General features: G+C 34.9%; 1 protein-coding gene and 1 long non-coding RNA gene across 2 annotated transcripts in view; one reads left to right on the forward strand and one right to left on the reverse strand.

Moving 5' to 3' along the window:
- The window catches only part of LOC134539581 (uncharacterized), an 828,445-nt gene that overhangs the window by 171,704 nt on the left and 629,750 nt on the right, over positions 1 to 26,991 (reverse strand). The window lies entirely within an intron of this gene.
- Positions 1,217 to 8,559, forward strand: LOC134539363 (uncharacterized). The gene is made up of 2 exons (XR_010076300.1): positions 1,217 to 3,209; positions 5,451 to 8,559. It is a non-coding gene; the product is annotated as an uncharacterized LOC134539363 (long non-coding RNA).

Genomic DNA, 26,991 nt, shown 5'->3' on the forward strand with positions numbered 1-26,991 from the left:
TACCAGTGAAGTCCAGGATTGCACTTTTCGACGCGTACCATCTTAGCTCTCTGTATACGGCATTTGGTGGGAGTTATCTTTAATCTACTGATGGGCTCTAACTTTTGGTGCGACCTGTAAATGCTGAAGGGGAGACTTTGGCGGTGGAAAGCGAACCGTGGAAACAAACCAGAAATGGGTCCCTATACATCTCTCTCTCTCTCTCTCTCTCTCTCTCTCTCTCTCTCTCTCTCTCTCTCTCTCTCTCTCTCTCTCTCTCTCTCTCTCTCTCTCTCTCAAGCTGTAGGGGGAGGGATGTTTAATTTCCTAGCGTTCGGCCTCTGTCCGCACACTGACCCTTCCACATAATTTCGTAAATGGAACGGAAATGTGTAACCGCGGTGCTGCCATCTGTGGCGGATGGCGCGGACCAAAGTTCACAAAGAGAAACAGTCCTGAGTGTTTTATGAATTTTATCAAGATGGAAAGTTTTAATAAATTTCCTTGTCGCAAATCGTGGCCATAGATGGGGTTCAGTATTTTTTTTTCGAAGTCTCTTTCCCATGGATCTGCCGATTGAACGATTCAATAGACGACATAGTTGTTATATTATTTCTCCATGACTAAGTTCCTTCTACGGAATTCCTGTGATACATAATATTTATATGTTATAACCTTTTTAGTCCGTTCTGTCGTCGTTGTTTTGTCCATAATACTTGTTTAGTTTCATCGTTGGTTCCGTTTGTCCGACATCAGCTGATTTAGTCTTGTTTTGTGTGAATTTTTTATCTTCGTATTTTTATTGATTTTCGGAAAGTTGCTATGAAAAACAGTGCAAACTGCAATGACGTATGTTCTAAAAAACTCAAATCAATTGTCCCTATTGCATGAATCCTTTAAACAACATATAAATGAAGCATTGTGCTTACATACATTTATTGAAAAACTTTTGAAGTAACTACGTTTTTTTACAGTTTTTTATTTACTTTAAGTACAATAAAAAACGTCCAATGTTTTTGAAGCGGGGAAAGGATGGAGGGCAATGAATTCTTTTTCTGGCAGCCATTATCTTAATTTATGAATTTTTAGTTTGCACGTAAGTGAAGTTTTTATCACATTACCTAAATGAAAGTCTGGAAGAGGTTATCATGACTTGTTCTGTTGCAATGATCGTTTCGAAATAACATGATAGTATAAAGTAGACGTAAAAATATTGTCGCGGGTTGAAATTTTGCAGGGTTGTTGAAATCAAATTTAGGGACTTTACTGACGGGACTCTGGGCTGGCTGCTCTGTTCACTCGTCAGCGCAAGTGGCGTGACCATGTAATTGGGGCACGGGGCCGGCGCGGCGCGCTGCGGGCTTGCAGAATTTTGTTTGTTTGTTTGGCCGCGCGCTGGCGCAGCCACGGGCCGCAGTTACTGGGGCGCGCTGTCGTAACAAGCCGCGCGGTGTGGCCTGCACATTGGGGTAGAGGGGGGGTAGTCTTCCCAGATGTTCTAGTTAGTTGTTTAGTAAATTTGACTTCAATAACGAGCTTTTGTTATGGTAGGCGCGGCAGGGCGCGCGAATTTAAGCGCAAGTGAGTAGGAATTCAGGCTCACTCAGGCGGAGGCTATGCGTCTCACCTGTGGTCACGAGTTGTTAGTTCGTTCGTGATGTAGGAATTCAGGCTCACTCAGGCGGAGGCTATGCGTCTCACCTGTGGTCACGAGTTGTTAGTTCGTTCGTGATGTAGGAATTCAAGCTTTCGGGCGGAAGCTATGGCCGACGCCAGAGGCCACGAGTCGTTTAATTTAAGTTAGGTCATAATGTAGTCGTCAAGCTTTCGGGCGGAGGCTATGGCCCTCGTCAGGGGTCACGCGTCATAGTTTTTAAAATGTAATGTTCGTTCGGGATTTCAAGGGCAGGAGAGGCCCCTACGTTATTTTTTTAAAGTAATCGATCAAGAAAGGCTTTTCGGAAAATGTGAGTATGGACTTATCTTTGTTTTAATTTTAAGTATTAATTATGATTTGAGGTATTCGGAAGGACTAGGGAAGTGTTTAGTGAAGTTCTCTCATTCTCTCTCTTGTAAGGTCGTTCGTTCAATCGTTAAGGAAGTAAAGAGATTATTGTTTTAAATTGTAATCCCGCTATTTAAATGTTCTTTAAAATGATGTTGAGTATTTGACTTTAAGAATAAAATAATTTTAATTAAGTATTATGTTATTTTGCAAAATCTCCTTAGTTCAGCTCTCACCAGACATCCTGTACGGGATGACGAACCTATGATCCTAGGTACAGTAAAGTATTTTATGAAGTTAAGACTAGTTGATGCCAAGCGAGTTGTTTCTATGTAAAGAGCTACGATTCTCGCCCCCCCCCCCCCCTCTGAAGGTGGATCGTGACAGAAATGGTAGAGTTCGCCGGATAGGTTCTATTTCTGGAGAGAGAGAGAGGTAGATTTTTATGTTTATTATTAAGTTAGTTTCAGCTTCTGATAGCAGGTTATTAAGAGTTTACTTGAGGAGAGGATTACGGAATTTTAGTCTATAGTGGAGGAAGTCTTTGAGATTTTTTTTTGACGTAACATATGTTTATTTGAGTATACTTGTAAGGATAAAGTTTATAGTGATAAGTTGTTTTAAGTCGTTGAGTTTATCAGGGATTTTTACGTGAGGAGAATACGTTATAATTTAAATGATTAATAGAGATAATGCAAGTGGTTTAATTTAATTGAAATTAATTTTAAGATTGTAGGTTAAGAGAGTTAAAATTTAAAATAAAGTTTTTTTCGTAAATAGGAATTATTTTCAAGTGAAGTTTGTTTTGCTGTCGTGCGCGTAGGAGACGAGACGTACGAATTAAATCAGTCGAGGGAAGGATAAACGTTAGAAAGGAATTAAAGAGAAAACGAGAGTTTATGTAAAAGAGAGTTATAGAATTTATAGTGATGTTTTGTTTTAATTAGAAAAATGTTGAGAGTTGTTTCAGAACGACACGTCAGTGGACGTGGCAGAATGAACACGAGACGGGGAGGTGCTGAGACCTAGCGGAGAACGGAGGAACCGCAAGCGAGGGTTGGCGCACCTGATGGAATTCGGTGACGTCACGGGCTCATAAGGAGACGTGGACAGGCCGTGACCTTGTTTTGATCAGCTGTACGGTAACTTAGCGATAAGAAAATAGACTATTGGTTAAATAAATTTAAATTTAAGTGTGTTTTAGAAGAAGAGGAACTTTCAGTATGTAAGTAATTTATTTTAAGAAGTGTATGATGTATAGGCTAGAAGTGTTTCGTTGTAAGTTGTTTATGTTTTTGTTAGTTAAATTCTACCTCGGTTTTAAAAATATTTTTTTGGGATTTGTAAACATTATTAAGGAGGTACACTATAAAATCGATAAGCATTGAGAAAAGTGGGAAGGATAGTTTTTGTGTGTAGAGGGAATTTACTCCAAGGGAACAGAGAGACAAAATTAATGTTTTCTTTAAGGCGAGGGACCCTAAGGTGAGGTGTTGTGTCCCTGGGAAGTAGGGATTGTAGAACAGACCCATAGGAGATGGGCTATCTACGTGAATTAAGGGTTAGGAGAATCCTGAGTGTTGTTAGTAGTTTGGGGCAGGAGTTCCCCATGGTAGTACCGAAGTGGCTATCCTGTATGGGATAGGGTACCATTTCAATGAAGTTTGTTGGTGGGGTTAGAGCCCCCTGTGTAGTGGGCCTATAGCAGATAGGCACTACAGTGAAATTTTTGGTTATTTTGTGAGGTAAATTCCCTGGAGGTTAAGTAAGATTGGATTCAGTTAGGAAGGAGGGAAATGAGAAACATTGCTGTAGAGAGTTAGTGTACTTGCCTAATGTGAAATTGAATTTTACTAAATTAATTTAGGAGAAAGTTTTGTTCGGTAAATAAATAATAATGGAAGATAGCTAGATAATTAATTAATTTTTTTGAGTAAGGTGTTTTAAGTAATGAAATAAAATAAGGTGAAGTAATTTGAATAATTGGGGAGGAGTTTCTTTAAGAGTTTAGATAATTGTTTTTGAATTTATTGAGATATTCAGCCAGTGAAGTTTGAGTGTGAGAGATACAGTGAGATTTTAAGGAAATCGGTTGTTTATTAATTAGGACAAATGAGATTTTTTGATTAAGAGTCAGTAAGCATAGTTAAAATTTACGACATGATATTTGTTGACAGTTTACAGTTATTAAGGAGAAAACAGAGTAATCTATTTATTTTTATTTTAAGGGTTTGAAGATAAGATTATGAATTTTTTTTTTGAAAGTTTCTTGGGCATGTTTGAATAATTTTTATTTGGATTTTAAGAAATTACAGAGAAAATTTAATTGATTTACATTAGTTTGGAAGTATGGAGGTTTAGTGTTCGATTAGCCCTAACTTGATGGTCGGATCCCAAAAGAATGCCGTAAAACCGATAGCCAATTGAGAGGAATGCGGTAGGCGCTTGTGTAGAGAGGGGTTGTGGGAAAACTCCTTGGGACTGATGGCAGATCAGGGGCCCTAAATAGTGTGTGATGCTGTAAAACCAGTGCAGAGAAAGCCTGGTATGCTTAAATTTTTGGGCACAGGTTATGTAAACCTGGGGTTCCATGGGATTTAGTCATGTTAGCTGCTGTGAGACATTAAGATTTCCAGGCTCCATAGTAAATTCAATGTAAATTTTTGTTTTCTTAAAATAATAAATTTGTTTTTAATTTTTTTTGAGATATTTGATTTGTAACAGTGAATACAGACCCCGAGGAATAAGAGTTGTCATGCTGTGAGAGGAGAAGGTGGTAGGCCTAAAAGGGTACAGGCACCACAGAGGTTATTTGTATTGCATAATTTAAATATAAGGAAACTTGAGAATTTGAAATTTTGTTGTTGGTTTGTACACCCATAAGAAGAGTATAGGCAGAATTTTTATTGTTATGAGATGTCTAATTTAATTGAAAAGAAGAAAGTTTAAAGATGCAAGGTAACATTATTATTGTAATAATTGAAAGAGATTAAGAGGTAGAGAGAAATAGGCAGTTTTTGTTTGTAAGTACTAAAGTTTACATATAGAAATTTAGTAACTAAGAATGAATAATAAGTTAAGTCTAGTGTAAAAGTTTTTTTTAAGTTTGTTAAGTTAAGAGTCACAAGTAAATTTTTTTTAGAGAGAATGTCTTTGATAGGAAGTATTAGAAACTTATGGGAATTTTAGGGTAACATAAATAATGTAGGTAATGAATAATAAATAGATGGTAGGTCTTAAGTTAGGATTAACATTTGAAGCAGAATTTAATTAAGAAGAAGGAAAATAAATAGGCCTAATGAAAAGAACAAAAAAGGATTTTATGGTAAAGCATTTTTTTTAAGTAATAAACAATGAATAATAATGTTGTTTCAGGGTAATGTGTACTAATAATACAATTTTTTTTAGGACCAAAGAACAGGAATTATGTAATTTAAATTAACATGTATTTTTGAAACTGTTACAGATTCCTTAAGATGAGCTGAGCAGCAGTCCAGTTTACAAGATGACAAGAGTTCGAGAGACAAGATACAAGATCACTGAAACAAGAGCCAAGACTGAAGATTCAAGAGAAGAGAAAGCTGGCAGCCATGGACTTACAAGTGGAGATTAATAAGGTCATGTAAAGTTTTATTTTTTTATGGAAGACAGTAACTGTTTTTTTTTTGTTATAAACATTATTTACAGAACTTTTTAGGTTATAGTAATGTAATGGAACTAGTGAGTTGTGGTAGCTGTCAAAAAGAACTAATACCTTAAGTTTAATTTTTAAAGTTAATTTTCTTAATTTACAGAGGGATTAGTAGTTTTTTTTAAAACCTTATTTAGGTTGGAATTTAAATACAATAGCTTATTATAAATGTGTACGAACAGTTCAAGTTCACAGTACTGATAGGTAGGTCAGATGATCTTATTGATTTTGATGATTTGTTGTTTTGAGTTGATTTTTAAGTGTTGTGAATTAGACAATGAAATAGTTCTGAAAACTTAAATTATTTCAAGCTAAGAAATAGTAAAGTTAATTGTAACTCAAAGGACACCAGAATTTAATTTTTTTTGAATTAGTAATGTTTGAAAATTTTATACTTTACAAGAAAGGTTATAAACAAACAGATCGGATGGAACAAGGATGCAGTAAATCACAATTTCATTTAGAATTATTGATTAGCTTTTGAGGTTATGAAGTAAAAGTAATTATAGTTTAAAAGTTTGAATAAAAAAAAATGTTTTTTTTTTTAATTTGTTTGAAATAGAAAGTTTAAAAGTTAATTAGTCATGATCTAGGTGGGTGATGGGGTGGGAATTGGCCACTCTTTTTCCCTATAACCTCCCTAACATGGCCTTCTATTACAACTAACAGAAATAAAGAAGAAGAAAAATGAAGAATTATTAGTTAGAATGTTTCTTTCATGAAGATACCTGATGAACTTTTACTGTTTGGAAGAATAGAAGCAAGGTTAGTCAGATATTTTTACTCAGAAGAAGAAGAAGATAAAGCAGTTTTATGACTCGACAAGCCAGAGATTGGTGTTTCCCCTCTGCGCTTCTATTGACTACGTTGTTTACTCTCATGGGATAGCTGGTTCGGCACCATGGAGAGAGATTGGTGGGCATTGTGGTTGCCCCCAGAAGAAAAGAAGAGTAGAAGAGGTTATGGGTGGGTCATGTGAACTGACCTTCAACCCAGTTACTTCGTGGGGACTATTTGCTGTATAGAGAAGATCAAGACTCAAGAGTTAGGGAAAATCATTGGAGGTCATGTTTCCCTTCCTTAAGTTTTTCCTATCAAATTATTTGCCTGATTAGATTATGCTAAGGGTGGGATACTTTATGTTAGCAGTTGAATTAATTAATTTTATTTTTTTGTGTGTTTGCATCCTTGCCCATCGATTGCAGTTTAGTAGTTAGTTTTGTATTTGTCAGGCGTGATGGTAATGCCTGTTGATGATGTTTCAGAATTGTAATCTGTTCGTGATGAGGATGGCACAACTCCGAAGCAGATGTGGGGAGAAGTTGTGAGCTGCCCTGGAAGCCAGTCCAGTAGCTGTTGGAGTTGAGTGGTGTTTGCTGATGGCCAGCCCAGGGAGCTACTCTTCTCGACAACACTGACTTCGAGGAGTTGCACCAACCTTCACGAGATAAGAGTTTAATTAATTGAAACACTGTAAGGACACTTAATTTTTTTTGAAGAACGAAAGAAGTATGGTAATAAACGGAAACCGAAAAAAAAAAATAATAATAATTATCAAGAATTTGCACATTGTTTAACGAATACTGAGAAACTAAGAACAGTAATTTAATTTGTAAAGAGAGCTTCACTAACAGAACAATTTTTTTAGAATTGAGAACTCGAGCCTCTGAAGGTTCCTGTGAGAACAAACCAGATAAAAGTTTTACATTTAATTTTATGAATACTTGTTGTTTTAAAATAAATCTTATGCAGAATCTAGATGTATGTTCAGACAGCAAGGAACTAAGAAAATTATTATTTTTGTGAAATGAGGAATTTATAGTTATGGTTTAATGGAAAAAGACAATTTGTAATTTTGAGGTAGCTCGATGGGGCTCGAGCTCTGTGAGGGGAGGGTTATGTCGCGGGTTGAAATTTTGCAGGGTTGTTGAAATCAAATTTAGGGACTTTACTGACGGGACTCTGGGCTGGCTGCTCTGTTCACTCGTCAGCGCAAGTGGCGTGACCATGTAATTGGGGCACGGGGCCGGCGCGGCGCGCTGCGGGCTTGCAGAATTTTGTTTGTTTGTTTGGCCGCGCGCTGGCGCAGCCACGGGCCGCAGTTACTGGGGCGCGCTGTCGTAACAAGCCGCGCGGTGTGGCCTGCACATTGGGGTAGAGGGGGGGTAGTCTTCCCAGATGTTCTAGTTAGTTGTTTAGTAAATTTGACTTCAATAACGAGCTTTTGTTATGGTAGGCGCGGCAGGGCGCGCGAATTTAAGCGCAAGTGAGTAGGAATTCAGGCTCACTCAGGCGGAGGCTATGCGTCTCACCTGTGGTCACGAGTTGTTAGTTCGTTCGTGATGTAGGAATTCAGGCTCACTCAGGCGGAGGCTATGCGTCTCACCTGTGGTCACGAGTTGTTAGTTCGTTCGTGATGTAGGAATTCAAGCTTTCGGGCGGAAGCTATGGCCGACGCCAGAGGCCACGAGTCGTTTAATTTAAGTTAGGTCATAATGTAGTCGTCAAGCTTTCGGGCGGAGGCTATGGCCCTCGTCAGGGGTCACGCGTCATAGTTTTTAAAATGTAATGTTCGTTCGGGATTTCAAGGGCAGGAGAGGCCCCTACGTTATTTTTTTAAAGTAATCGATCAAGAAAGGCTTTTCGGAAAATGTGAGTATGGACTTATCTTTGTTTTAATTTTAAGTATTAATTATGATTTGAGGTATTCGGAAGGACTAGGGAAGTGTTTAGTGAAGTTCTCTCATTCTCTCTCTTGTAAGGTCGTTCGTTCAATCGTTAAGGAAGTAAAGAGATTATTGTTTTAAATTGTAATCCCGCTATTTAAATGTTCTTTAAAATGATGTTGAGTATTTGACTTTAAGAATAAAATAATTTTAATTAAGTATTATGTTATTTTGCAAAATCTCCTTAGTTCAGCTCTCACCAGACATCCTGTACGGGATGACGAACCTATGATCCTAGGTACAGTAAAGTATTTTATGAAGTTAAGACTAGTTGATGCCAAGCGAGTTGTTTCTATGTAAAGAGCTACGATTCTCGCCCCCCCCCCCCCTCTGAAGGTGGATCGTGACAATATAACAATTGGCCGTTTTAAAAATAGTACCAAAAAGATTCTCTCAAAAACGTATTTATTTTTTTATATACTATCTGTTATCAGACGTGATATTTTTTTTGGTTACTAAATAAACATTTTATCCAAATTTATATTGAGGTAATCTTAGAAGAAAATATTACTGGTTTAAAATAACCATGGATGGACCAATCAAATCCTCAAACGATAAAATCCTTACTAAACTTATGTTTCGATATTCGAGAAAAAATGTTCCAAGAAAAATATTCGAGGAAATAAAGTAAATGAAAAATTCAACATTGTTAAACTCTAAAGGTTACTACGTAGGTAAATTTGTTATTTTCATACCTATCATGTTACCATCCCCCAATATATCGTACTTAAACATGTAATTATATAAATAAAGTTACAATAAGTATTCATTTTGGTAAATTAGTTTGTAAATAAACCATTTAACAACGGGCATAATGTTTTGATGTAAATATTTTTATTTATTGTAAAATATGTAATTTTTTTAACCTTTGAGGCCTAATATTCGGTTTGGAAGGGGATACTCTCTGAGATTATAATTATAGAAAATTGGTATTTGACCCGTCACTAAAAATAAAATACTAATATACATGCACGCCAACAAAATGCGTCCTCTCTATGTAGAGGTCAATTTTTTTTTTTTTTTTTTTTTTTACACAGACCTGATCAGACTTAGTCCGAAATTCCGTTTCACCACCTCCTAACATTCATCAGCTTCCCCTTTTCAGAAGCGGCGGGGATTAGCGCTTGTTCTTGTCCTATGCGGAGAATCACGGGACGATCAAGGTAGCTAGCTCCAGAGCTCGCACGATGGGAAGAGGTAGAGGGGGGGGGGGGGGCGGAGGGTGCAAGACGGTCCACTCCAGAAAGGGGGCTCTTTGGCCGTGGTTGGGAGGGGGGGAACCTGACCCATCTCGTCCACTTCGCCCTACGGCCAGCCCCCCCCCCCCCCCTCTCTGCTTTGCATTCGTTTGCTTGATTAAGGGTGTTCGTTTTATCTCCGCGGCTACGGGCGACGGAGTTGTGAGGTTGTGGGGTTTTCACGCGCCCGCAGCTCTATGGGTGGTCACACGCCCGAGCGGGAAATTCCGGAGCCCTCCTTCAGAACCAATTTCCTCACACTGTTGTGTGAAAGTTCGCTTTTCCCATTGAATTCAAATGGAAATTGAACACCGACTACATATATCTATCAGGTAAAATTGCTTTACCTAAAAAAAAAATGATATGTACGTCATTTATTACACTAATTTGCATAAAAGAAAAGGTTCCACATCTAGTTCAAATTCCTGCACGAAAATATATCTAATTGTTAATAATGTTCGCAGGCTTTCACGGCCATTGTCTGAAGTAGCTTGGCTTTCTGGGCTGTAGCCGTGTCCGTGGCGAATAATTCACCGACGTTTCGGTCGACATTGCAGTCGCCATCATCAGGGAACTGTTAGGTCAGTAGGTAACTGCTCCCTGATGATGGCGACTGCAATGTCGACCGAAACGTCGTGTGAATTATTCGCCATGGACACGGCTACAATCCAGAAGCCAAGCTATTTGATATCTAATTGTGTTTGTCGAAGTAAATTAATTTTCGACTACACTTGTAAGTTTTTAGAAAAAAAATTTTTTCCTTCGAACAAAATATGTATAATTTTTTTCATTTGCCAAACACAAGCTGCAGCTACTACTTCTATTCGTTTTCTTCCGCCTCAAATAACACGTCGGCAAAGACCTCAACCTAGAGTCTCTGCATGCAATGCGGGCACACACACTACTCCAAACGTCCCTATTGTACCACGTGGTCGAAGTAGACCATCTGACATTTCGGGTCGCAGTGCCACTCTCTGAACTATAGAGTCTACGATTGGAACTAGCTGTCTAGTTACAAAAACCATTCGGGTGGGTTGAAGGTAACTATGCAGAAAGCCGAGGAAAACACATACGTACAAACACTACGGCAAAAGGGAAGGCAAAATCAGTAAAACTAAATATGTACAAGTTAATTTCATTTTTAATTTTTGTTGGCATGTATAGGTACATTAAAAAAAGGGTAAAACCAATAATGTTCGTTTTTTTGAAGTCGGTTACCTCAAGAAAACTATATATATTTGATTCAACTGTTTACTTAGCAAACAGAAGAAAATCTTGTTTGTTGTTTACGTATTGTATCTATCAAAGAAATACATATTGGTTTCCGAATAAACGGTTCGGGCACTATTTAAAAACAATTATTTATATTATTACAGCTACTTTATAACATTTTTTTTTTCAAAACGACCATTATATCACAATCAAAAAACCTTCCTGACTTTCATTTAGGTAATCTGTGATAAAAATTTCATTTGCGTGCCAACTAAAAAAACAATTTTTCCATAAATTTAACAAATAGCTTTCAGAAAAGAATTATTTAATTACTTTCCATCCTTACCCCGCCAATTAAAAAAAAAAAGGTTTTTAAAATTATTCAATTTTTCCTTACCCTTAAAATAGAAGAACACAATAAAGTGTAAAATAAACTTAATTAGTATCTTCAAGTGCTTTTCTGTAAATATATTGAAAAACAATACTTGTTAAATTAATTTGTTTTAAATAAAATCTTATGTTATATATCTTCAGTATGCTTGATTAAATATTTATATATTTTTACATTTTTTAAAGGTTAAGCACTTAGCAGTAATGCGAAAGGAAATGATCAGGTAATTTGTTACGGATCCTTTGTAGCATGTGATTGAGGAAAACAATGACTTAGTAACAAGGATAAGAACCAGCAGATTCCTCCATAATGATTCGGATTGTGTGGTTCATCAGTTTTAAAAAAAGGAACTTAAAAAAAATGGTTAAACTTCTGATGCAGAGGAACGGTATGTTCATGCCACTCACGAACGTTCAGCAGCATTTTACTTATCAGAAGCAACGAGACAGATTTGATCAATATATTAAGTATGAACACTACGAAAGGTTTATTAATGTGACTTATTACTCATATAATATTATTATAAATTTTATACAGCGTCTGCCTGTTTACCCGTTTAAAAGTACTAGTGAATTGATGGCAAACAGTTAAGACATTTAAAATAACTTTTTTAATTCCTGATAGCTTTTTTCTTACCTTTGTAAGAAATAATTTCCGCATAAAGGCTTTTATAATGAAAATAATTTTATTATGGTTAATGAAATTGATGCTAACGATAGAGTAAAAAAATTATTAACTGACGGTTATTAATAATGTAATGTGTATCTTGATAAAAGAACGAAAACAAATAATTTTACAAGTTTGGAATATTTAAAAAAATATATTAAAAAATTTCAATAGATATATTTGAACAAATATATTTTGTATAGCATTCATTAACTTGTTAACGATATTTTTTTAATGTAGGAACATTTAAAGTAAGTATGAATTAATGCTACAGTAGCTATACAGTAGTCAAAAAATTACGTTGGTTAAATCTAAAATATTAAATTCAATATCTTATATAAAATACTAACTACAAGGGAAAAACATTATTTGGTAGCAAACTACATATTTTGATGATTTAAATAGCTATTTTAAAAAAAATGCGTTGTCAGTATATATTTTTTAAAGTTTCATATTAATTAAACTGAAATCATTAAGACTTGCAGGTGTGGCCATTTTCAGACTCGCTGAGGTCTCCCGCGGTTAAGTATTAGGTTGACGTCTTCGCCGGCAGCCTTTATCTGTGTCGCCGCACAAGGAACCTAAGCCCCGTAAGATTAGTTCCCACCGACACGAATGGGAACTGGAATAAATTCCCTCCGTTGCTCTTGCGTCTTTCTCCTTCGAAGAGGAGAAGGAGGAGAAGTGAACGAATGGAGTGCAGGATAGAAGCTAGCGAAAAGAGAGTCGAAGATTCACTAACCCCCGATCAGTTCCGATCATGTCCGACATTCGCTGACTGCTCGCTCTGGAAACTTTGTCTTTATATTTATTTACATGTATCACAATTTTGCAAGCTTTCCATAATTTTCACGATTTTAATAGTTTTAAAAGTTCTCCAACTTGATGGTCCATGTTTAATTTAAATTGGCTGCATCTGGACTGGCCAAAACTTGCCTTTCCGAGAAAGAAAAACAATTATCGAGAATTTAATATGATGTTATACTCTTAAGCCAACCAAACACTTACAACAACAGCAGCAACCACAGCAGATAAAAAAAAATAAGTGTATTCGCCACATGAGTTAGAAGTGAAACTTCAAATACAGAAGGATGAGAAATGTATGGGTTATACAGGTATTTAAAACATGCGTACGTACAAGTCTGCATGTATGTCCTAGCGTGTAGGCGAGTGTGCATACATGTATGAGAGTGTGCCAGTTTTAGAGTGCGCGAGTATGCAAGTAAGTGCGTATCAAGTACAAAATAAAAATGAGGGGGTGGTGTTCGAAATTCAACTCTTTCACGGGACATGAGTGTTCTTGGAACAATAATATGAATCAAAAATCAATAACAAAGATAGTTCACTAAAAAACTATTTTTTTGTAACAGTTTGTGAATATTAGTTGCAAATTTATTGTAACTACTACTTTTTGCTCCATCTTTCACTTTTCTTCCACTAACATGAAAGTGTGCTACGATGTAAAAATGCCAACGGGAATTTCTGCGGCAATATTTGGTTTTCAGTGGTAATTGTATAGCTGAAAAATGAATTCATTAATATTGTCTTTACACAACGTATGCTAAAAATGGTTACACACATGCGATGGAAAACCTGCACAAGAGTATTAAAGTTGTACGATTATATACTTTATTCGTTATTCTTCATGTCAACAATCGAACGTCCCACTCCTGAAAGTTGTACCTACTTCATCGTTACGCTATGATCTCGACTTACCCTACTGCATGAAAGCGGATTTTCGGAGTGTGTGACCTGGGGTTAGTGAATAGTAAAGATCCTCTTGCCAAAGGAAAGACAAACGGCGTTATTCCGTTGAAAGAATAAGAGTGAGTGGAAGGGTCAGTGTGCGGACAGAGGCCGAACGCTAGGAAATTAAACATCCCTCCCCCTACCGCTTGAGAGAGAAAGAAGAGAGAGAGAGAGAGATGTATAGGGGCCCCATTTCTGGTTCATTTCCACGGTTCGTTTTCCACCTCCAAAGTCTCCCCTTCAGCATTTACAGGTCGCACCAAAAGTTAGAGACCATCAGTAGATTAAAGATAACGTTTTAGTCATTTAATTATGTTAAACATTACTTATCTATTTCAATCGCTCAAAAAAAATCACAAATCATAATTTAAGTTATTAATACATCCTTATATGTAGGTACTAGTAATTATCTATTAAAATAGAAAGTGTAATTTTTATAAAATCATTTCTAATGTACATGTTACGTTTTTAAAATGGTTTTTGAAATAATGTAGATTTGTGAATTGTTGTACATTGAAAAAAAATATACCTAATAAAACATATAAAGCTCTCTCACTAGAATACGATGAGTTGTTTTAGAAATGTCAGTAAAATAATATCAGTAAAAAAATTTTATGACCATTTTACTTGATAGATGCCAAAAACCACTAAAAATTATTTTTAGAAATATTTACTGCGGTGAAGCATACTCTTTCAACAAAAAACTCCAACAAAACATGTAATACAATTTTCTAACTGTGTTAAAATTTGGTTGGACCTGTAGGCTGCAAATTGCCACCTAAATTGTATCATTGCAAGCGACTACGTGATGTTACGAGATATCTCATCCAACTGGTGTGTTGGTATTTGATCACTGTTTCCATTTATATTTTGTATGATATGGTAACATGCAAGAGTGTTCTATAGTATATTATGTACCTCGTCTCAAATTTGTCACTTCACGAAAGTAATACCAATGGTCTAACTTATCCTTTTGCCGCGATTTTTTTTCAAAAACCTGAACTCATTTGTCAAATGTACGTAAAAATCATGTATTGCTTTCCAAGTGACATTTGGAAAATCAGTACAGCATTATCACTGGTGCTACTATTGGGAACTGTAAACATCTAAGCAAGTTACGTGACACGTACTAAGTAGTTTCATCTAGAGTATGAAGAAAATGCTTATGTTTTTTATACAAGCACACAAAAACTTACAGATTTGTTGAACAAGTATAACTTATATCCTCTGAAACAAGTAAAAAAAAAAAAAGTAAATTAACACTTGAATTAGTGGATGGTTTCCATTTAATTGAAAAGTACAATTCTAAAAAGGAAACCAATCCATTGTAAATCGTTGTTTTCTTAAAAGAGAAAAAAAAGGTCAGAATGGGTATGGTCGTACTGTAATATTTGTTTAACATTACAGAGGTTGTTGTTTTTCCAATCAGAAAATTTTCTTCCTATACTCAGCAGTGAATTCTGTGTTGTTCTTTATTGCACCTCCATGTTGCGATAGACAATGGGAAACCATCACAGAATCTTGGCGCCAGAGTCTTTCTCTAGCCACGTCGTTGGCTGGGAAGTAATACTTATACTCGCAGCCAAATTCAGCCTTTGGCTGTTTCATAATTGTTACGTGACCAAAAATATTTGCAATAAAGATACGTACGTCACTATAAAAAATAAATATACAGTATCAGTTACATTACATACTAATACTGTACATCACCGAAAAAATTATAATCTTTCCAGAACAGAAGTTTAACTTTATTTAAGCTCGTTTTGTAGTAGGGCGGACTTTTTTTTTTCCTGAACAAAATAAGTGATATATTTTCTTTTAAGATTCCCAAGGTAAAAGAGTGTTTGATAATTGATGTACGAAATTTGGATTGGTTAAGATAAGGTTGCGATAATACAACTGGACTAATGAACTGTCCACATCAGAAAACAAATTTATTACTGTACTAATCCGATCGCGAGAAACAAAACGGGTGAGGTTACATTTGATTTAGGTGACTTTAAAAAGGTGCGATATTGAAGTAGATTTTTTTCTCGTGCTCTCGAATGGCAGTTCAACGAGGAAAAAAAAAAGCAGACCCCTTGCGTTAATGAGCGCCATTTACAAGCCTGCGCTCGAAGCAGAACCTTTTTATTTACAAAGGGTTGATATCGAACGAGCTACGCGAAATAGCTCTCCCGCGACCAATCCGACGCTGAGGGGGGAAAATAATCCGGAGAGTATTGGCCGACACCTGCGGCTTTTCCCTTCTTTAGACGACCCGACGCCCGGGTTCATTAGCGACGCGGGAGAAGTCGTTGACGAGGAGGGCTGGTGGTTGCGGGAGGTTTAATGGAGACCCGGTGTCGCTCGTAAATTGTCGGCTAGGCAAACCCCCTCCATCACCATCTCCCCACAAAAACTTCCTCCTCCCCCCACCGGCCCCAGTTGTGGGCGCCCTCACAAATAAACACCCACTTTAAGAGCCGCAAGGTGGAAGAACCATTCCCACGGAAGTCGCCAGGAACATCCGCGTTTTATAGGCCATTCCCAGCTTAAATCCGAGCACTTTGGGAACCAACCAACGGTCGTCACTATCAACAAACTCCGACAACACGAGTTGTTTGAACGCACTTTCAGATCACACCGTCTGGGCCAGAAATACGAAAAGTCCGTCAACCACGCGATCTAAAGCCAATTAGGTGGCCTGGAAAAATCCGTAAAAAAGATTTGTTGTTGAACTCATCCTTTTTGATATATGGATGGAATTATATCCACGGTTGGTCACATCAGTCAAAATTTAATGGTATTGGAATACAAGCCAGTGGAGATTTTGTTCATTCAACTATCCGGTGTTTACATTCGGCATAACTACCATTGCAGCTGACACGCGTCCAAAAACAATGAAGAAATGTGCAGTTCGTGAAAACGTTCGGATATCAACTTAACAAGTGTTTAGTATTAATACTACGTAATTTAATCATCAATCGTAAAAATTACACATGTACCTACACTGGTGCTATGACGTCACAACAAAAAAAATACTGCGTGACGAACACGTACAGACGATATATCTGTTGTGGGCTCAACCATTGTTGATGTGTTGTTAGTCTCGTAGTTATTAGCGATTAAAATCTGACGGTATTTATAGTTCGAACGACTATCGCTGTAACGAGCGAATAGATGTTATCAAGTAGAAAAAAAATCAAAGTTTATGATGGCGCACAGAATCCTATCAGGTGTTTTGGCATTATAGCAGAGTGCATGGCTTTTTTTTTTCCTCTGCGTGACTTCGATAACACATGGTGTACAATTAGTTTAATTTTTAATAATTCTTAGTAAATAATTTGTATGAACTCTTTTCAATGGCAAAATGTAATGCTATTTTGTTAAGCAAACCAATATAACGTTATGTTGCTTTTTCACTTTAAATGAAATTTACTATCCTCAAAAACTTATTATCTTTAATAACTGTAGGGAGACTTACTGGTGCGAGGAAACAGTTCATTACTTACCACTGCATAATTATTTCCCAGGCAGAGCACCGCTGTCAAAGGATGTATGTAGACTTAATTGTGGTTTCTGGAATCGTGCCATTCTAGAATCTCTCACCCCTTCTACATAGGAGGTAGTCGGTCTGTTACTTCACAAATATATTAGTCACATTAATATATTCTTAAAAAAATACTATACGATTTTAACAAACTTTAAATCGTCTTCCACAACACTATTGTTATTGTTATAACTTGTCACGTGGAAAACTTGTGGAATATTAGTATCTTAATGCGGGGGCTTCCAATTTTACTTACAAAAATTCTTGTTTTTTTATGTAGTTGCTCTTGTATACGAACTGTTCAATGTGACATATTAATACTTTTTATAAATCGTAAAAAACAAAATAAAAAGAAAAAACGGCCTTGAACAGTTTGAAGAATGTCAAAATTCATAAACTGTGGGTATATAAGACACCTCGTTAAATTTTAATTTGTGGAGGTTAGAAATAATTTGCGAGTGGTTTGCAAAATTCACTTAGTATTTTTTATATATAAGTAGCGAAAAATGATTTGATATTTATAAAACTACTCTGCTGCAGCCACACAATATTTCGCCAGATTATATATATATATTTTTATATATATATATATTTATATATATATATATTTATATAATATATTTAGCGCACATGATGCTAAAAGTTACAGTTAATTATTTTTGTCCATTCCTTTAAAAAAAAATAAGACGCTTCTAACTTCAATTACAATGTTATAAAACATTCCCAGAAAAATGGGAGCAGTTAAAAGTTTTTGGGAAAATATGTGTCTTGTATGTAAAATACGTTAACTATTACTGTAACTGTCATAAGATTGTAGGTTCAAAGTATCATATCAGAGTTTTATTAGATGCTGAATTTGCACCCTAATAATGTTTTGTTTAAGAAATGATATAACTCAATTTATGAAATTTACTTGGGCTGATAATGTACTTGCCCCTATCTTTCAACCACAATTGGTAACCACAATGTCCTTTTTTTCGTCGTTAGTGTTTGGTTCATATAGGATTTTGATGAATATAAAAATTCTGGCATATTAAAGATCATATTTATAAACATACATAAGTATTTAAGAATTTTCATATTAACTGTATATATGTGTGTTTTTTGTTTAAAGATTTTTACGGCATTTTAAAGTAAAATGTTTATAATAAATTTAATCTTTAATTTTTTTAACACTATCATTATGTAGCTTGTTTGTAAGAAATAAAAGTTAACATTACAGCTGTTGACATAGTTTTTTTATCACTTTAGGACTGTAAAATTAATAATAGTGAAATATTTTGGTTATAGTTAGTAATATGGATGACTTTAATTAAATCGTTATAGTTTTTTAGTGACCAGCTGTTGGATAATTTGTCGGTATCAGGTTGTAACAATATTTAAGAAACCAACAAACTGACTAACAAACACGTAACAGCAAGCTGTAAATAACCCGGTAGCATAAAAAAATTATTTTAAATATGAATTAATGTGTCCAAATTTGTTTACAAATCAGCCACTTATAATTTAAATATTATTCGTAGTAAAACAAATTACAACCACCCCCCCCCCCCCTTAAAAGAAGGTGAAGACTTCAAATGTAGATAATATAAAAAAATGTATCAGATAAATGTGTTCGTGTGATGTGGCCTCCGTCATTAATATTTTAGTATTATATATTTAATCGGGACAAAATATACTTGAATTACTATTTGGGATGAAAGTTTTGAATAAGTTATGGTACCTATATAAATGTTAAAATTCTAAAACGTCCTTTTTAAAACTAACATTTTGTAAAACAAAAATATATAAATTCTATATTATATTAGGTACATATAATAAATAAATTATGTAATATTATATATAAATTATGATGAATGTTAACACTTATGTGCAATTATTTAAATTTTACACTTACTACTTTACTGACTACTATGAAGCTAAAAACATTCATGTTTTATTAATTACGTTATTAATGTGATCTTGTAAATTTTCACAGGATCATTTTGGTTATGTCTAGAATTTAGAGCAAAATTCATCCTTAGCAAAATCCGTCAAATTATCAAACGCTCGCATGAGTTAAATTCTTGCATTCTTGGAGCTAGCCTTTTGACGAACGGTAAGCCTATTAAAAACAAAGGCTACTTAACGTGGAACATGACTCAACTGTCGATAGTTATAAATGTCAAGCGATGACGTAAGAATTTACTTAACAATGACCAATCTGAAGCAAGCCGGGTTCACAGTTCATGTTACATCATGATTTTGCTTTTTTTAACGGTTTCTCAGAAATCTCCCCAGGAAAATTTATTCGAAGGTTCATTATTTCATAAATTGGCGGATTTCTTTTCTAAATCTCGTAACACCTGTAGTGTTTTTTTTGTCCTCGTCTAATGTAATTGCTGCCTCCTAGACATAAAACGATAATTAGTTAGTAAATTATAGTAGCTTGGCCTCTGGATTGTAGCCGTGTCCTTGGCGAATAATTCACCGACGTTTCGGTCGAAATTACAGTCGCCATCATCAGTAGGCAACTGCTCCCTGATGATGGCGACTGCAATTTCGACCGAAACGTCGGTGAATTATTCGCCAAGGACACGGCTACAACCCAGAGGCCAAGCTACTTCAGACAACGGCCGTGAAAGCCTGCGAACATTATTAGTTAGTAAATGATAATTTTCTTTTGTCATAATTCGTTGGTGTAGACGAAAGCAAGGAGTAATAAAATGCAGGAACGTAAGAAACGGCGAGGTTCCCACGGAAAAAGGACGCGAATACGCAGCAGGGAGCCATCACGCCACTGACAAATGACCTCCGCCCTAAAGAATGACTGCCCTCGTTCTCATAAAATCTTGCCAGAATTATAACCCTGTTAAAGCTGCAGGGAGAAAAGAAAATCGCCGCACGTTATAAATAACGTCTAATTAGTGGGGTCACCGTCACGTCGTACGCTATACTTTAACACAGCAGGAGGGGAAAAAAAAGAGAGCAAATCTTCAGTATAGCCCGTGATGTGTAAACATCTAACCCTGGTAACGAGCAAATTCATGTGTTCTCATGTTGCAATTACACTTATGATACGAAACTCTGGTCTCGGATACGAAATTAAACGTAAAATTATTTAAATAATAATTCTGAGTGTAATAAATACGCACAAAATGTTTTTTTTTTCATGTACATTTCTGGTCGCGAATTTTACGTACTTTCCGCACCTGCCGCTATAATTCACTGCCGGAATAGTAAAATAGGCTTGCCTCCACAATGATCAAAAAGCAACACGTTCGCTACGTCGACTGTCGAACCACTCGACCAGCAAATATAATTTTTAAAATATTATGAAACGGCTCCGATATCAGGAGAAAAAGACTTCAAGATATACCAAATCCTAGCTGGCTACAGACCTGATTTTTCACAAGGATTTTTTTTTAAATACTGCACATCTTTTTAGAAATACATGTAACAGTTGATACGATAACACTCACTTTTGTAATTGTGAATTTTGTGCCGTGCCATATGCCATAGATAGCGGCACCATTCACTTCCCGTTACACATTTCCTTCGCTTTCATGAAATTATTTCCATTAAATGCCGTATACCGAGAGCCAAGATGTTGCACAAAAAAAAATTGGGTAAAAGGTTTACAGGGGACACAAATGTCGTAGTCACAACTTAGTTCTTTAAAGCGGAGTTTAGACTTGTGTATTGTGTACTGTAATGTATCGCGTAATGTAACGCGAACAGTGTTGTCGACACACGAGCTGAATGTGAAACCTAAAGGTGTCTGAATTGATCCACTTTGTTTTAACGAACGTACCGATTAGAAAAGGTTGCGATCGCTGGTATTCATATTCCGTATATGTATTAAGTAAATTAAAACCGAAAAAAAAAAACCGATGGTACGTCAATTTCTGAAATTAAAAAAATAGTTTTATCAGGAAATGTGATACTCATAAGGAGACTTGTAGAAATAAAATGTCAAAAATTCATAACCAATACCTACAGAACATTTACACGAGTGTCACCGACTGACTTCGATTATTTATTAACAATAATTGCATTCGAAATATTAAAACTTGATACATCAATGAGATCTGCAATTTCAGTGCATGTTAGACTGGCTGTAACCCTAAGATCTTTGGGTACAGGGGGGATTCGTACCATTGTCTTCAATACACTTTCAGAAACTCAAAGCAATAAATATAGTTCATTTAACCAGAAGTGATTATAGAAAGCATTTTAATATTGAAAATCAAATTATATATATTAGCTTAATGGCTTAGTAGTTATTTTAGTTATTAATTCCTAAACAATATTAAAAGATTAATTCTACTGTTGGAAATAAAAATTATTCAATCAGATCATCGATGTAATACGCGAAGAGCTCCGGAAATCATGCAGATTTTGATTTTAGTCCGATTTTTTTATTGACTTCTCAAACAAATTTGAAGATTTGTGGGAATTCCATCCACTGTCGGAGCCATGGACGTTAAACATGTAATAATTCATGTTCCGATAAAACGCGGTAGAGATAATCGTAATTACAAATATAATTCCAGTATAGTAATATTTGCGTCAGTAGACGCGGAATATTATATGTTCCTGAATGTCATATCTCAAGGAAGAATTTCAGATTGTGGAATTTAGAAGGGCACTAAACTATTAAAAAAAAAAATTTAACGTTAAAATTACCTGCACTTGATACACTACAAAATAATAAAGTAGCGTCCTATGTTTTCGTTGGAGATTTTGCCTTTCCATTGACTGCCAATAAAATTCAACTTTACCTAGGAAATAATTTTTAATTACTAGATAAATATAGTTCACCTACGATCTACGTTGCAGAACTGTTCAAAAATTTGGTCTCAGAAGGAATCACAGTATGTGTAGACCTCGCATAACTGTTGAAAACGTATTTGGAATCACAAAATCAGTCTTTTGATCTATAAGAAACCAATAACCGTGAAGACCATATTAAGGGAACAGCACACATACATAATGTTTTGAGAAGCCAAACTTTGTTTCAAAACTACATGTATGCCTACCTCCTGGATCATTTGACAGCAAATAAAACTGAAGACTGTGACGGAACTCGGAAGAGAGATAGCAATACGTCACAATTATTTACAATATATTATACCTATACCTAGAAGGGTTTCTTCAACAGCAAAACAAATTAGAGGTAAGTCAAGTTAACCATTCTCTGAACGAGTGAAAAGCTTCATGGCAGAATATATTAATAATACTTCATAAGTCAGATTCATGACAACTGACATGTCTAGCCATACTACTAACATGTGCATTGCAACGTTTTCTTGAATTATATCTGTCCCCAAAAAAAATTACAGCGCGGAATCAAAACAATTTCTCGAATGTCACACAAGTAGTGTGAACATACAGTACCTCTCAATAACTAAAGATCCATTACGAAATACATATAAAACTTTCCTGTCAATAATGTGTGCATATTTTGTTATACATTTATTCCACTGTTTTTATCAAAATATGTTATTACAAATTTTAATAATTTAACTCGGTTAGTTAGTAGACAAGTTATAAAATTTCACATGGTTTATAAAAGAAAAATTCTGGTGCATTTTATGTGGAAAATGTAAACACAACGAATTTTTTCTGATATCTTAGTTTTATATATATATATTTTAAATTACTCGTTGATACGTATTTTAAAGAAAAATTAAAACAGAAAAAAAATGGATTCAACTAAATTAATAGTTTTGAAATTAACTTTTGAAGAAAAATCAGCCTTAAATTTACCAAAATTGTAATTTTTTTTTTAAAAAATCCAAATTCAACTAGCGATAAAAAAAAAGTGACCATCTGCGAGGATCGAAACCTGAGCATCAGGGTGGCAAGCAAGTTCGCTACCCCGTAGGCCTTTGCGTCACTGGCCGGAATGAAACTTAAATAGAATATAAAATATTCTTTAAAATTTCAAAGGCTTTGTTTCCTTGGAATTGGTTAGCCAGTGCGCTTAATTATTTAAAGGGCCGAACATCTTAAAGGTACAGTATTGTTACACAGTGTGTCATCCCGACGTGAATTTCCCAATTCGTGCTCTCTTTGTAAGATGTCACAAGAGCATCATATATTTCGTGAATCGATTGAAAATAGATAAATAAATGATTATTATTGTTTAAGCCCCATGACATTGATGTTTCGTTTATCTATTATTATATTACATTATTATTATTATTATTATTATTATTATTATTATTATTATTATTATTATTAAGAGCTCAAGAGTACTGTAATTTAAAGAGTACGGAATTACATACGTTTTTGATGTCAAGGAACGTTTCCGGAATACGTCATACAAACGGAGACGCATACATTTCTTTTTTTTATTTTTGAACGTTCGTTTTGTATGCGAACTCGGTCTGGGGCAGCATACCGTCTTCGCGTCGCAAGAGAAAGGTCGCACACGCATGGGGCATACGAATGCGTGCCAATGATAGTACGCGAGCAGTTGTTCCCGCTGCGGGAGTTTAGAATTTTTATAACTTAGAAGTTCATTGAAATATCCAAGAGATGTTTCCTCAGAAATAAATGAAATGGTTTCTGCAAAGCGTCAGAAATAGAAGAAATGTCGCATCCGGGCAGAATGACGACAATATAAATAAATAATACAATTTTAACGACATGACAGAATTCGATGGAGAGTGTTTTGTCGGCTAGATATTTATGTTACGAAGACCTGAATGTACAGAAATAGTCAATACACTATACCTATACTTTAAAAAAATTCGAACTATATTTTTATAAAATTAGGGCTTCAAACATACATATGTTAGCATATACTAAAAAAAATTGATTTTAAATTTTCTCATATTCCGTGCAGCGAATTTTTTTAGTAATTTTAACTTAATGCTTCCACCATTGAATGTCTAATATTTCATATTATGCCTAATAAGGTAGTTATGCAATTATGTTTGTCATCCAAAAACATCTTTCCATCCTTGAACTAATACATGGTCATATGAATTTCTTTTTTGGACAAAGGTTTAAGGTAATATAAAGGTGGTTAATAATACATTCTGGTGAATTTGATACTAAGAAAGCTATATATATATAAATTTCAATCCCTGTTTTTACAGTAATACTTTGTTTCATCAAATGATGATGTTTGAACCAAAAGATTCAGATAAAGCTTAGGAGTTTTACAATAAATTATAATGGATTTGATAGTATATTTATTACAAAAGTAAAAACGTAATGACTTTTGTGTCTTTGTACCCTTGTTATTTCCACACCTTGAAATAATGATTTGTTACAAAAAATTTACTTCAGATAATAGTTTTCAACAATATTAAAAAGTAAAAACAAAGATAAACATTAATTCGATATAATATATGGTAGGGGAGTTTTATTTATATTCTTATTTAAAGCCTAGGTTTTTACAACACCTTGCAGTAATAGTTTGTATTAACAAAAATTGTTTAGAGGAAAGTCTTAGATAAAATTTATCATATTTACAAACAGTCTGAACTAATTTTATGGTGTGACTATGAATAATCATACTTTTTTTTTTATTCAAACCTTGTTTATTCCACCCCTTGGAGTTATGGTTGGTCGTATCAAAAAACATTTTCATCCAGAAAATTTTAGTATTACTCCTATGAGTTATTATAGTTTGAAAGGATGTGGTATTTTTACATATTATGGGAGTTACAGCGAATTTTCTGTTTTTTAATAAACCTTCTCCATTTCTACCCCTTTGGTCGGATATTGCCCATTAACGAACTCGACCGAGATATTCCACTGTTAGATTTTATGTATCAGTTTGGAGGTGATTAGTGAAACATTGTGACAGTTGCATTGTCCCGAAAATTGTGATACATATAAACTTTTTTGTTAATGATGGTTATGAGGTATATTGACCATGACACGAAAAACTATATAAAAGTTATCCAAAAGTTACACCATGGTAGACTAATATTGGTAATATTTCTTAGAAATATATCTACAATAACCAAATACAAAAATTGCCTCTACAATTATAAACATCACATAAGAAAAACCTCTAAAATAACCATATGATTTTATTTACAGTTGCGTAGTAAAATATCTACATTAGTTAAAAATAGCTTAAAATTGTAATATATTTTTCTCATGTGATTTTAATAATTTTACAGAGAAATGTTTTTTTTTCATGTTAATTTTTTAGTTCAAGTACTTATATTATAAATACAGTTTGCATTTTTTATGAGAACTATATACTGTATTGACTATCTGTACATTCAGCTATAAACGCCATCAAATTCTGTCCAGTCATTCAGATTCTATTATAGTTTCTATTTTCACGTTTCACGCACAATGCGACCATTTATATCTTCGTAAAAAATATATTAAACTCTTTTTTTAAGAACAAGAAGCCACTGATATTTCTAAAAAAAAGCCAATTTTACACTTAGCTGATACTTTTTTTTAATGGATTTTAATTTCCCGCAAAACATTACCATTTTTACTTTTAAAAGTTTTCATTAACCATGGAGTAACAGGATAGTAACGAAATTAAACATTTGTTAGAGGGCACACGTTATGGGTTCTCTACGAAATACATATAGGGGAGGACGGGGCAAGTTGGCGATGTTAAGAGTTCGTCATTTTTTATAATTTTAATTTTGGAAATACGATTTCCTTCTTTCCACACACGATTAGAATAGTCTTTTGTCGTGGTGTAACTACATGGAAAAATCTATATTTCTATATTATCTCCAAAATTCTGCCCTTTTAAAAATATAATGCAAATGTGCCATCTTGCCCCGTTACCGGGGCAAGATGACTTTGACTACGGGGTAAGATGACATTTCTGCACAAGTTTAAACATATTTATTCTTAGAATGCAAACTAATGTAAATTTACTAATTTAACATTGTTACATGCTTTTTTTTACATATATGGCATATTATTAAAGGCTTGGTTTGTTGAAAATTACAATTAATAGTTAACTTACATAACTAATTCAGAGTTGGTGTTTTTATAAACAATAATCGCAAACAAATTTTCCTCCTTCAAAGTTCGAGCAGTCCTCATGCCACCATATGTGGCATTTGCAACACTTGATCCAATCTTCTGATGGAGGGTCGACATAAATCTTATCACACACAAGACACTGCACTTCGGATATTTGAGCTGAAGTCATGCCTGGCGAAAGTTGGAGCTTCTTGGATTTTTCTCGAGAATCGAACTTCAGTTTCTTAGTAACAGTTCCTTTTTTTGCATCTCGAGACTCATGTCTTTATTGCTTCAAACGTTCTTGTTCTATCCTCTGAGCTTTTCTCTGAACCAGCATCGCTTTCATGGGTCAGCTTGTGATGACACTTGCACATTGCTTATGAATTATCCTTTTTCTCACATATGATCTTTCTTTAGGCAATGGTTTGAAATCGAAAACACTTCGGCACAGTTTTGGCTCAACAGGAGTAGCATTTCTTATAGGCCCTATCTTAATGAGAGTAGCATTTCTTGAAAGTCCTGGCTCAATGGGAGTAGCCTTTCTTGAAGGTCCTGGTTCTTCAGTTTTCTCTGCCTGATGTTCATTAACTGCTTTTTCCATAGCAAGATCATGATCGGTGGGGTTCGCTGCTGCTAAATCATGCTCAGTAAACACAAGGGGATCATAAGGCTCAATTCCACATTCTCGGAACACATTGACTGCATTACTGACTGTAGCTGCTTTTAAATAAGCAGTGCTTAGTAGCTCACCAATTTTTTTTGTCAGTTATGACTTGCCCTGGATTAGTGACCATTAAGTTGTCACAAGCTTGACTGTAATATGTTTTTAATGGCCCAAAAAAGGAAACAT

This window comes from Bacillus rossius, chromosome 15 (genome assembly GCF_032445375.1).
Source record: "Bacillus rossius redtenbacheri isolate Brsri chromosome 15, Brsri_v3, whole genome shotgun sequence".
Lineage (NCBI taxonomy): Eukaryota > Metazoa > Arthropoda > Insecta > Phasmatodea > Bacillidae > Bacillus > Bacillus rossius.